The sequence below is a fragment of the Suricata suricatta genome, chromosome 2, assembly GCF_006229205.1.
Source record: "Suricata suricatta isolate VVHF042 chromosome 2, meerkat_22Aug2017_6uvM2_HiC, whole genome shotgun sequence".
NCBI lineage: Eukaryota > Metazoa > Chordata > Mammalia > Carnivora > Herpestidae > Suricata > Suricata suricatta.
The window spans coordinates 1,578,395-1,589,796 of NC_043701.1; the positions used below are offsets into that span (position 1 = coordinate 1,578,395).

At 54.5% G+C, this 11,402-nt stretch overlaps 1 long non-coding RNA gene across 1 annotated transcript in view; it reads right to left on the reverse strand.

Annotated features, from left to right (window-relative positions):
* Positions 1 to 11,396, reverse strand: part of LOC115276856 — a 26,662-nt gene extending 15,266 nt beyond the window's left edge. The window contains exon 1 of the long non-coding RNA XR_003902115.1: positions 11,102 to 11,396. This is a non-coding gene — a long non-coding RNA (uncharacterized LOC115276856). The remainder of the gene's footprint in view (positions 1 to 11,101) is intronic.
* Between the last annotated feature and the right edge of the window lie 6 nt (positions 11,397 to 11,402).

The window sequence follows — 11,402 nt, forward strand, 5'->3', positions numbered from 1 at the left end:
ACACGCGCTCACACACTTACCCAAAGGCAGCAGGCTGGGTAAGGTTCAAGGTCCCGGACTTTAACTTTTAAACCAACCAACTGAACACATCAGACCCCGTATTTCAGTGACCAAGTGGCAGGAGAGAGTGAGGAGAGGACAGCCGCCCAGTGGACGCAGACCGCGTAGGCGCTGCACGCTTGCTCCGCCCTCAGTGCCCACGAGACGACGCTCTTCCGCACCGCCACCGTGGCTCTGTGGTCTCACCGCCACCGTGGCTCTGTGGTCTCCGACCACATGAACCGTATTCCACAGGTAACGGAACTCCACCCCACACCGCCCGGCACGGGAGGCCACGTAAAGTCACACGACGTTAGACACTGTTGAGGCCTCTGCCACCTGCGCTCTCCCAGCCCCTCCCGGACACGGCACCCGACGCCACCGCCACCAGCGAGGTCTTCACAGCCTGAGGTCGCGGAGCAGAGCCGCACGATTCTGATAACGGGGCAGCCAACGGGGGGAGGCAGGCCGGACGACCGCGCAGATCGGCAGTTTTCACCATCCACATTTATCAAGGCGGCGACGGAAATGAAAACACCCGCGTCTCCTCGGATATACCGAAGCACGTTCGGCGGCACCTGATTCATAAATTGCGGGATGAATGTTTTCCACTGGCTGGCCTACCATAATTCACACAGATATGATTCCTTACCCCGAGAACACTCCCGCCGCGCGCATTATGGGCCTGTCAGGCCAGATTTATACGACGGAGGAGTCTGCAGGAGGCATTATTGATGGCAAATGGGAGATCCACCAGAAATTGGCAATCGGAAGCACTTCTGAAAAACCCCTTTTTCACTTGAAAGGGTTATAAATCTAAAAACAATTTTGAATTCACAAGCAATCCTTTTATGCAATAAGTTGATAGCAAATATAGTACAGAGGAGACACATAATTACCTTAAAATCTACCAGTTCGAAATGTATCAAAGCGCTTAAATTATAATTCAATTTTATAATGGTAAAATATGTAACAAATATTTTTTACTGTTGATTTTTCCCTGAGTCTCCCTTCTATCCTTGCATACATATAAAGAAAAAGTGGAACTATTTATAAACTTGTCTCCCAGACTGTCTCAGGAAGCTCCGGAAGTTTCTAGCTATATAAAAACGTCGATTTTGATGAGCAAGAGAAAGGCAAGTTTCCTCACACCTGTCAGTATCCGGAGCCAGCAATCTCTCGCTCCCAGGCAGGCCAGAGACGGTCTCCAGGGTCTCCCTTCGGAAGGAGTCCCGGGTGGACTGAAGGAAGCCAGGAGCTACGGAATCCAGACCCAGGCTTTCTAGTTGCCTATTAGAATTTTATTCTATTTATTTTTTAAATATTTATCTTATTTGTTTTGAGAGAGAGAGAGAGAGAGAGAGACAGCATGTGCATGTCCATGTGTGAACGGGGACGGGGCAGAGAGGGAGGAGAGAGAATGGACATGGGGCTGGATCCCATGAACTGTTATGAGTATGACCTGAGCCAAAATCAGGAGTCGGATGCTGAGCAGACTGAGCCACCCACAGGCCCTGCATGTCAGAATTTCAATTTGGCCAGCTCAGTGGGGGCACTTGGTATTTGTCTCTCTCAGTGTCTGTCTATATACATATATTTATGTCCACACCCCTAACCACCACTGGATCAATACCCACAGGGTATCAATGACTAGAACTACGTTTATAATCTCTATATCCACACATCTGTCTCTACTGGAGCATGTCTATCCGCATGTCCACACCCCACCCCCGTCCCGCATTCTCTTTCTCCTGGGTAGGCCCTGGGCCACAGCATGTGGGACGGAGGTCTGGGACCCAGAGTACTGCACATTTGCTGTGCTAGCCTGGCTGTGCGGTTTGCCTCCTTACATTTCTGTGTCCTCATCTGTTGAGAGGGGATCTTGGGGGGGGGGGGGGACTGTGAATTTAAATAACGGCGCACATGTGCTTTGTAGGCTACAAAAGACCCCACACAAGCCAGGTGCTGCTAGAGATCACTTTGGGAGGTGGTATTTTTTTTAAATTTTTCTTAGCATTTATTTATTTTTGAGAGACAGAGAGAGGCAGATCATGAACAGGGGAGGGGCAGAGAGAGAGGGACACACAGAATCAGAGCAGGCTCCAGGCTCTGAGCTAGATGTCAGCACAGAGCCCGATGTGGGGCTCGAACCCACGAACCATGGTATCATGACCTGAGCTGAAGTTGGATGCTTAACCGACTGAGCCCCCCAGTCGCCCTGGAAGGTGGTCTTAATGGAGGAGAAGCTCCCGTTTCAAGACCTATTTCCCCATGAAGCCTGCGGTTCACTCCCTTGCTCCCAGTGGGCGAATTGTGGGCATAAAGACAGAGGAGCGGGGCGCCTGGCCTGTGTGTGGGGCAAGACCCTCTCAGCCTCAGTTTCCTTCTCTGTAACTTCGTCTGCTGATTCCATTAGAAGACATCGCCCTTAGATCTGGGCTAAGCCCAACAGTGAGCAAAAATGAAGTGTAAGGATAAGCAGGGTAAGTAGTGTCCCCTTTGGTTCCAAACGTGCCTGTACTCTGACATGTGACAGGCTCCTGTGCTCACAGCCCGGGGGTCCCCGGGACAGCCCCCCAGCAGCCTGTGCAGCGTCACCTCCCCCTTGCTCTGTCTGGGTTCACGGAGCTGCCAGGCGGCCCACCCGGAGTCCCGCTCCCAGGACAGGCCGGTGGGGCGGGCCTGACAGCCAGGTGAAGGTGGGGTGGTGGGGGGCAGTCCAGGCCGCGCCAGCCCTCCTCCGGGGAGGACCCCACCCTCCAGCCCAGGCCCCCGCGCACACGCCTCCGCCACAGGCAGCACGTTCCAGACTTGTGTGTGTGGTTCTTGTGCCGAATTTGTAAGCCTGCAGCTTGGAGAGCGTTTTGTCTCGTTGGCAGGTTTCTGGATGAGGTGAGCGAAGCCGGCACTTGCGGGGTCTGTGACTGTCAGTGACCTCTGAGCCTCGGTCTACAAGGCTGCAGGAGTGCGGACAGAGACGCTGGGGCCTGGCCCTGCCCTGGGGGACACACACACACACACACACACACACAGGATGTGCGGCAGCAAGGACTTGCGTTGTGGCAGCGTCACATTCAAACCCAGGACTGCAGGGGCCCCGGCTGACGCTCGGCCCTGTGCTGCGCTGCGCTTCGAAGGCCGAGAAACCTCCCCGGGAACAAAGCGCGACCTAGCAAGACCCGCGAGGGTGGAGTAGCATCTCCGTCACCTCAGACTGCGGCGGCTTCTCACAAAACCCAACATGTCCCCGAGGACAGATGACAGCCGAGTGGGGTTCCCCCCCCCCCGGGCGGACCCGCGCGTCCTGCTGGCCCTGCGGAGCCCGGAGCGAGCACCATGGGGAGCACGTCTCCCCGGTGAAGTTTCTGCCGGGACACCAAGTGAGCTGACTTCCTGCACGGAGGGATTTCATGAGCTCGCCTGACGACGGGGTTAAGCGCACGCTGGGGAAGGGGCGGCGGCCTGCGGAGGCGGCCGCAGCTCGGAGCCCCGTAAGGTAACCAGGGCGTTTCCGATGGCGCTCAGGCGCCCAGACCGCCTTCCCCTGTCCTCAAGGGAGGTGTGGCACAGGGGCCTGCTTCATGCCCGGGCCGCGCCATGGCCAAAGGCTGGGAGCTGGGTCTTGCACAAGGACTACTCAGCACCACGGTGATCCTGGGTCCTGCTCCTGCCGCCCCCCTCCCTCCAGGGCCGCGTCCCCAATCACGAGGCCTGAGCTCTCCAGGGGCCGAGTTGCAGGTCGGGAGAGTCTGGACTGATCCCTCCCTCCTGCGCGTAGCTGACCTCATTGACCCTGGAGGGCCTGTCCCGGGCCTTGGGAGGCCTGGATGAGGCCTGCATTTCCTGGGGTGAATCCCCCCAGGTCCCGACAGGCAGAGTCCCTCCCCAGGCCCGGTGGCGAGTGAAGACTCAACATGTGACCGATTCCCTTGCCAGCCAGCTGTGGCTCTGTCCCGCCCAGGCCCCCCTGGGAGCCCCTCGCTGCAATGGAGCCTGGGCCCACTGCAGCCTTTCCCAAAATTTTCTGGGCTGCCTTGGCTTCATCTGGAGCAAACCAGAGGGGGCGTCCACCAGGGGCCCACTCGCCTCGGAGACGTGCACAAGTGTGCAAAAGATATACGCACAAGGATAGATGACACAGCATCGTTTAAGCAAGACTGGAAAATAGAAAACCAAGGAGCCTCAATGTCTGTCCATATAAGACTAGATCAATAAGCGAAAACACTGCTAGTCCGGCTGCTGATGCAGCTGCGGAAGGAACGAACAGAGCTGCGTGTAGTGACGTGGGACATAACTGCCACATGCAGTCAAATAAACGTGTCACGTGGCAAAACAGAGCTCAGCTGCGTCATAAACACTTCTGTGTGCGTAGTGGGAACGTGGAGACCCTCACCCCTCACCCCTTCTTGCCAGGATGCATCCAGAGAACGGATCTGAGGGACAGGGAGAGGGGTCAACTTCTCCAGTATACTTTCCTCATTGTTTCCTTCTCTATCCTTCCACAGAACAATTACAAATCTATCATAAAAAGTGTAAGGTCGGCATCCCGTTCCCTGAGCACTTAACTGTCTCTCCTCAAGCCCTTTACGAGCTGGCTCTCCAAGCAGGATACTTCTCAGACGAGTGTCTGTCTGCACCTTGGCTTTGGGCCCTGGCAGGGCCGCAGAGCCGGGGAGCGCTTCCCCATCTCCTCGCCGGCTGCTGTCTCCTCGGGGCAGGGGCCGCTGCGGCCCGCAGGCATTCCTAACAAGGACTCTGCGCCGTCTGAGCACACACCCCGCCCTCCCGGGTCCTCCCCTTCGGGCATCGGCCTGCCGAGTCCTCCGCGGTCTCTGCCCCTGCACCCCGTCGGCCCAGGCCCTTCTCCCTCCTGCCACTTTGCTCTCTGCCATTGAATGTACACCCTGGTGAGAAAGCTCGCCTCCTCAAAGGATCTGAATCAGAGATCAGGCACAGGGCAGACCTTCATTTTTTATTTATTTAAAAAATTTTTTTAAATTCATTTTTGAGAGACAGAGAAAGACAGCGCGAGCAGGGGAGGGTCAGAGAGAGAGGGAGACACAGAATCCGAAACAGGCTCCAGGCTCTGAGCTGTCAGCACAGAGCCTGACACGGGGCTCGTACCCATGAACTGTGAGATCATGACCTGAGCTGAAGCCAGATGCTCAACCGACTGAGCCCCCCAGGTACCCCCAGGGAAGAGCTTTACAGAGGTCTTCCAGGCCTGTTATCTGGGAGTCTGGGGGGGTCCTGCCTTACCGGGGCGTCTGATACATCGCTGCGCAATGGGTGAACTAAGGCTGATTCTCACAGGTCGCTAACTCCTCACACCCCGTCTCTCATCTCTGGCACGAGCAGCCTGCTCCTCTGTCCTCACGTCAGCGAGAGTCAGCAGGGCCAGCGAAAACCACGTGACACACCCAAGCCGGAGCCTTGTGAAAATCAGAAGCCGTCACCACGGGCTGGAGGGCAAGTCGAGGAGGGGATGCTATTTTTATCTGTGGGCTTGGATTTCCAGGGGTTCCCTGCAATCCCCGCCCCCGTGAGTCCCAGGTCCCACATGCCTCAGGTCCTCTGGTCGGGTTATGTGGCTACACAATTTCTTGGCAAATTAAAGTTCCTCTCTTTCATTTTAAGCTTTTTGTCTTTAATCCCTTGTGCAGGACGACAAGTTTGCCATGAATTTCTTTGAACTTTGTGAATCGTTCGTAGGTATGTAACCTGGTATGTAAATGTCAGTGCAGTCCATGCTCAGATCCCGGTTTTCCAGGGGACAGTGGTGACAGCTCACGTTGGGGTGTCCTGCGCTTCACGCATGTGTCACCAGCCACAGCAGCCACACCGGCTGAGCGTCTTCCTTATTCCCAGCTTACTTGTGGACGAGAGAGCAGAGGCACAAGGCAGGCTGGCCACCTGCCAGAAGCCATGCAGCCAAGACGTGGGGACGTGCCTTCCTGATCCGGCTCTCCGGTTTCTGAGGCTGCTCCTAACGCTGTCCTGTCCAGCTTGCAAGGTCAGCCACCGATGCTCACACAGGCTGGCCATAGCTGCCCAGGGGACTGGAGGGCGAGGCCAGGGGGCCGCTGAGCACAGGGGGCGGTTCGATGCCGGGTCTGGAACTGTAGGGTCGCTGAGTCTGACGCCCAAACTGGAGCTCTGGGCTGCCTAAGAAGTGCCATGCCCTTCCTCACCCATCCTGCTCGCCCCTGGTGACTGTCCCCGGGCCTGCCCACCCCCTGAGAACTATGGGTGGCTGTGTCCACTCCAGCCCGCCCCCTGAGAACTATGTCCACCCCTGCCCAACTTGCAGTGTCTGCATCCACCTCGACAGCACCCGAGTGTCTGTGTTCATTCCTGCCTGCCCCCTGGTGACTCAGGCCATGCCCCTGCCCGCCCCTGGTGACTGTGTCCACCCCTGCCCACCCTGCCCACCCCTTTTCTCACCAAGGATCTCAAACACTACATTCTTCCCTCGAGGATGACCTGCTGTTTACTCCCCTGAGAAAGGCGGGCCATCAGAAGAGAACTCAGCCGTGCTTCTGTTAGGGGCTGAATTGTGTCCCCCCCCCCAAATTCACATGTTGACCTCCTGACCTCAGGACCTCAGAATGTGACTGTATTTGGGATGGGGTCCTCAAAGAAGTGAGTAGGTTAAAATGAGGTCATGGGAGGGCCCCAGTTCAGTGTGACCAGTGTCCCCCATTAGCCGGGAGAGCAGGACAGACAGAGGGATGCCCCATGAGGACACGGAGAGGACAGGTGACCACACGTCAAGGAGAGGGCCTTCGAGACAAGCAGCCCGGCACCTTCGGGTCAGACTTGCAGCCTCCAGGGCACAGAGAGATCAGGATTGCGCTAATCCGCCCAGGTGGGGCTCTCTGTCATGCAGCTCCAGGCCAATCAACTCCCGCGACATCTGTCCCCTCTCTGCACCCGGCCTTGTGCGCTTGCTGCCACTCATGTGAGAGGGAACAATGAATTCTTTTGACCCTTTAGACAACCAGCAGGGGCGCCTGGGTGGCTCAGGTGGTTAAGCGTCCTACTTTGGCTCAGGTCATGATCGCCGGGTTCATGAGTTCGAGCCTCGCATCAGGCTCCGTGCTGACAGCTCAGAGCCTGGAGCCGCTTCGGATTCTGTGTCTCTCTCGGACCCTCCCCCACTCACGCTCTGTCTCTCAAAAATCAATAAACATTAAAAAATAAATAAATAAAAAATAAAACCAGCAAATACACAAACCACTGGTGAGTTCTGATCAGTGTGACATAACGGAGGCTTCTGACGCTCACCGTACTCTCAGGGGTTTAGAACTGTTTCCTGCTGTCCCTGGAGGAGCCCTCCACCTCCCCAGACACCTGGGGCGGTCGGCCGGCAGGTGAGTGTCATTCTCCTAGGTTTCCATCAAATGACACCAACTTTGATCAGCAGCTGTCTGACGGTAGTTCGCAGTACGGGAACCTTCCCTTTAAGCGCTTCCCCAAACTCTGCCAGCTCCCGGGGGTGCTGGAGCTAATCCTGCTCTACACGGGGGAGGAAAGAGGGTTCTGATCGGCATCACTTGCTGATGTCCATGGTGTAGACGCTCCCACCGGGTGGTCCCGGCTGCCTGTGTGAGGTCACTGCAGGAGAGCTTGCGGCTGTAGATTTAAGTAACCTTCGGAGCCCAGAGGATGGTCAAGTGTGATAAAAGAATTAGGACGTGGAGGACTTGGAGTTTTGCTACCTTTCGAAAATATAATTTAATTGGGGCCCCTGGGTGGCTCGGTCAGCTGATGGCCGATTCTTGGTTTCGGCTCAGATCACGATCTCAGGGTCCTGGGATCGAGCCCCGTGTTGTGCTCTGTGCTGACAAGTGTGAAGCCCACTTGGGATTCTCCCTCTCCCTCTCTGCCCCTCTCCCCTCTTGCACTCTCCTGTCTCTCTCAGAAAATTTAATTGAGTGTAAGTTTAAATAATTTAACTTGAAATAATGGCTGCGTTTAACAAACGACTAAAAACTAACAACCAGTGTTTGAGAGCTGGTCTCTAGCACACCACGAGCTGCTTATCATCTAGCAAAACCCTAAAGGCCATGTGTTTCTTCCAAGAGTCTAAATTTTACACATTGGTTATATTGGGTCATCAGGGAATTTTGAATTTGGACCAAATAATTCCTTTCGGCCGAACCGTATCGGAGGCCCCATCTGCGTTACAAGAACCGTCTATCCTACGAAGCAGAGACTCCGCCCCATGGAAGAAGCTGGAAATATCACACACTCACTTCCTCTGCAGCCAGGCGCAGGCACGGGCACATGGCCCAGGCTCTGCCAACTGGAGCACCCGCTGCTGGGATGTGAAGGGGGTCCCTGCGGGGTCCATAGTGCAAATGGCAACTTGGGTCCAGATCCAACGAGCCTTAGCAATGAGCACAACCCTCTGTCCGCAGCCTCCGCACACCTCCCGCCGTTCTCTTCTCCGACCCTCCTTCCTGGAAGCTTATCCCTCACCCCCTCCCTCTGTAGTCCTACTACATGTGGTGTCCCTGAATAGTATCTGGTTTTGCATGGGTTGGAACTTCATATAAATTCACATAAATGGAAGCACACTGTGTGTTTTGTTCTGACTTTCTTTTGCTCGTCACTGTTTCAGAGACTCGTCCAGACCGCTGCTTGCAGCCGTCATCTGTCAATTCTTCACCCCATCGTGTTATTCCATTGCATGAACACATCACGGCTTCCTAACCTTTCCCGCTGCGGAGGGAGAGCTGAGCTGTTTCTAGACTTTTCCTCGTGCATCTTTTGCTTATTTGGCTATGGGAAAAGAACCTCTGTCTCGGACCGAGGCTGGAAGGAATACAAGTTATGTCTGAACGTTGCTTGGCATGGTTTCGTGCAGGGCATACAGCCGTTAAAAAACTTGGTCTCTGTCCCTTTGTATCTCAAAACTTTGGTCTCACTGTGGCCACGAGAATCAAAGCAAGGCTTAAGAAAGTGACAGGAATTATCTGGAATGTCAGCAGTTTCAAAGACATGACAAGGCAGTGACAGCACAGTGCAGAGTGCCGAGCAGTGCCTCCAGTCACGGCCATCTGAACCATAACGCTGGAAACACTAGACGCCACACAATTATTTAGCTCGGTAAGGAAATCTGAAGAAGTCTTGAAGTGTGAGAAGTCTCTGGGAAATTTCTTGGGGCAGCCAACCTACTGACCAGTGCTTTTTAGGTGTCTACTTTGTACAAGGCCTCCTCTTAGGTACTGAAGGCAGCACACAGACATTTACAAGAAAGATGCCCTAGGCGTTGGTTGACACAAACCCCAGGACCTGTGGGCTGAGGGTCAAATGAATGGTCAGGAATACAGCTTCTGTCAGTTTTCTGTTTCACCCCTGGATTGTAAGCTCTGTGGGAGCAGGGACTGAAGCAATCTTTTTTCCCCCCACGAGGAGACTGCGATTGTCCAGAAAGACTTTGTGGAGAAGGATGGTCTTGGTGAGAGCACTGAAGGGAGGCAGCGCCGATTCTGAACAGGAGGAAAGAGGATAGGGAACAGGTAACGGGGCTGGGCAGTGGCATTGGGGTTGGAGGGAGGCGGGAGCCAGGCTGCAGCAGAGCTGTTCAGCGAATGAAGTGGGGAGGATGTCTGGGAGGGTGGGGTGGGGCACAAAAGTCAGGCCTTGAATGCCACGTTAAGGAGTTTAGTTTTATTTTGTAGTTAGTGAGAGTAGGTGCATTGTAGTGCTTTGAGCTGGGGGGCGGGGGAGGGGACAGTGTTTTGGGGAGATTTATATTCTAGAGGGTTGTAGAAAAGAGAGGCAGATAGGGTGACAGACATAACCGGGTCCCTATTGCCAGCTTAGTTGGGGCTCATTTGCAAAGTGGCAGTTGGAGGGTGCCAAGGGGTGGTGGGAAGGGACAAGCCTCAGGGCACAAGTGCTTTTCGGGAGCCTCATATTTTCTTCTGACGTTTGGGAAAAAGCAAGTCATATGTTGAGGCCTAGGTTCAAGGGAGTGAAAAATAAACACACTTCTTGATGGAAAGAGGGGCAAAGCCACAAGCAAAGGGGTGAATGTACGGGGAAGAGTGAGCTTCTGGCCGTTTTTGAAGTCTCCTGCCCCAGGCCAAGGGCAGAAGAAAACAGAAGGTCTAGATGCTTGGAGAGCTGGGTTAGAAAGAGCAGAAATGCAAGCATCCGCTTCTGGAACACATCTAAATGCCAGGTACCTTAAAATGTCATCTGCTTACCTTCTGGTTTGGAGAGATTAATCTAGAAATTATGCAGATCACTTCAGGCAGGTGTTTACCCCAGGTCTCAGAGCCTGGGTGTCTAGAAAAACAGACTTAGATAAACTTTGTCCTTCCCTGGTTCTTTTGGGCCCTGGGCCATTTCCAAAATAAGAGTGAGCGCTGCATGTAACTGATTGGAAGCACTCCTGGATGCGCGTCAGCCTGTGTCAGCGGGAGAACCCTCTCAGAACAAACCCCACGCCCTACCGACAATTTACAGCACAGTGCATCACGGGCACAGTATAGGCGGCTGGCAAGCTTTCTGCAGGCCATAAAAAAAAAGTTTTTGGGTCATGACAAAAATTTTAACTCAAAGTTGCAAAAGATACTGAAAAACCTGAATCATATACGTCATTAAAATAATTCGAAAGCAATTTCCAGATTTTCCTGCTTCCTTAGAATTCTCAGAGATGCCAAGAAGATAGCAATTCAAATGACTTCTTTATAACCAAATAAATCCAAAAGTAAAATGACTAGTATTCCTTCACACTCAGCTTCATGGCAAAAATCCCAAAAAAGATACTTACTGTAGACTGAGGATGAATACTGTGTTTGCTATGTTTGGAGGTTCCTAAAATAAACGTGCTGCTGAGGGTGTCGGGAAGGTCGTAAGACAAAGCCCAGGGACAGGGAGGGCTCTACGGATTGGGCGAGGGCCTTCGGTTCAAGGCTATCTACGTCCTCCAGGTGGGGAAGCCCGAACCTCCCGCAGCCCAAGCCCTTTATCACATCCACACAAGCCAAGTTTCCAGGGTTCCGCCCCAAATGTGTCCTGAAGCAACTCCCTGCCGGCCTTTTACCTGCTTTAGCAGAGCGCGAGTCTCCGCGGGAGACGTTCAGCTTGACTGTGCCCAGGTGCTGTGCAGGCTGGGTGCCGGGTGCTGAGGGCCAAGTGCCAAGGACCGGGCGCTGGGTGCCGGGTGAAGACACTAACAGGAGTTGCGACGCTGATTATCCTCTGCGGGGAACAAGTGTACGGAGACTGTGGCCGGCCGCCCACGTGTCACTCAACTTTAAAGGAGGAGGAACCCGCTTCCGCACTCCCACCCGCACCGCGGCCGCGCTGGGCTCCGGACTGGTCCAGGCGGCCGAGCGCCGGCC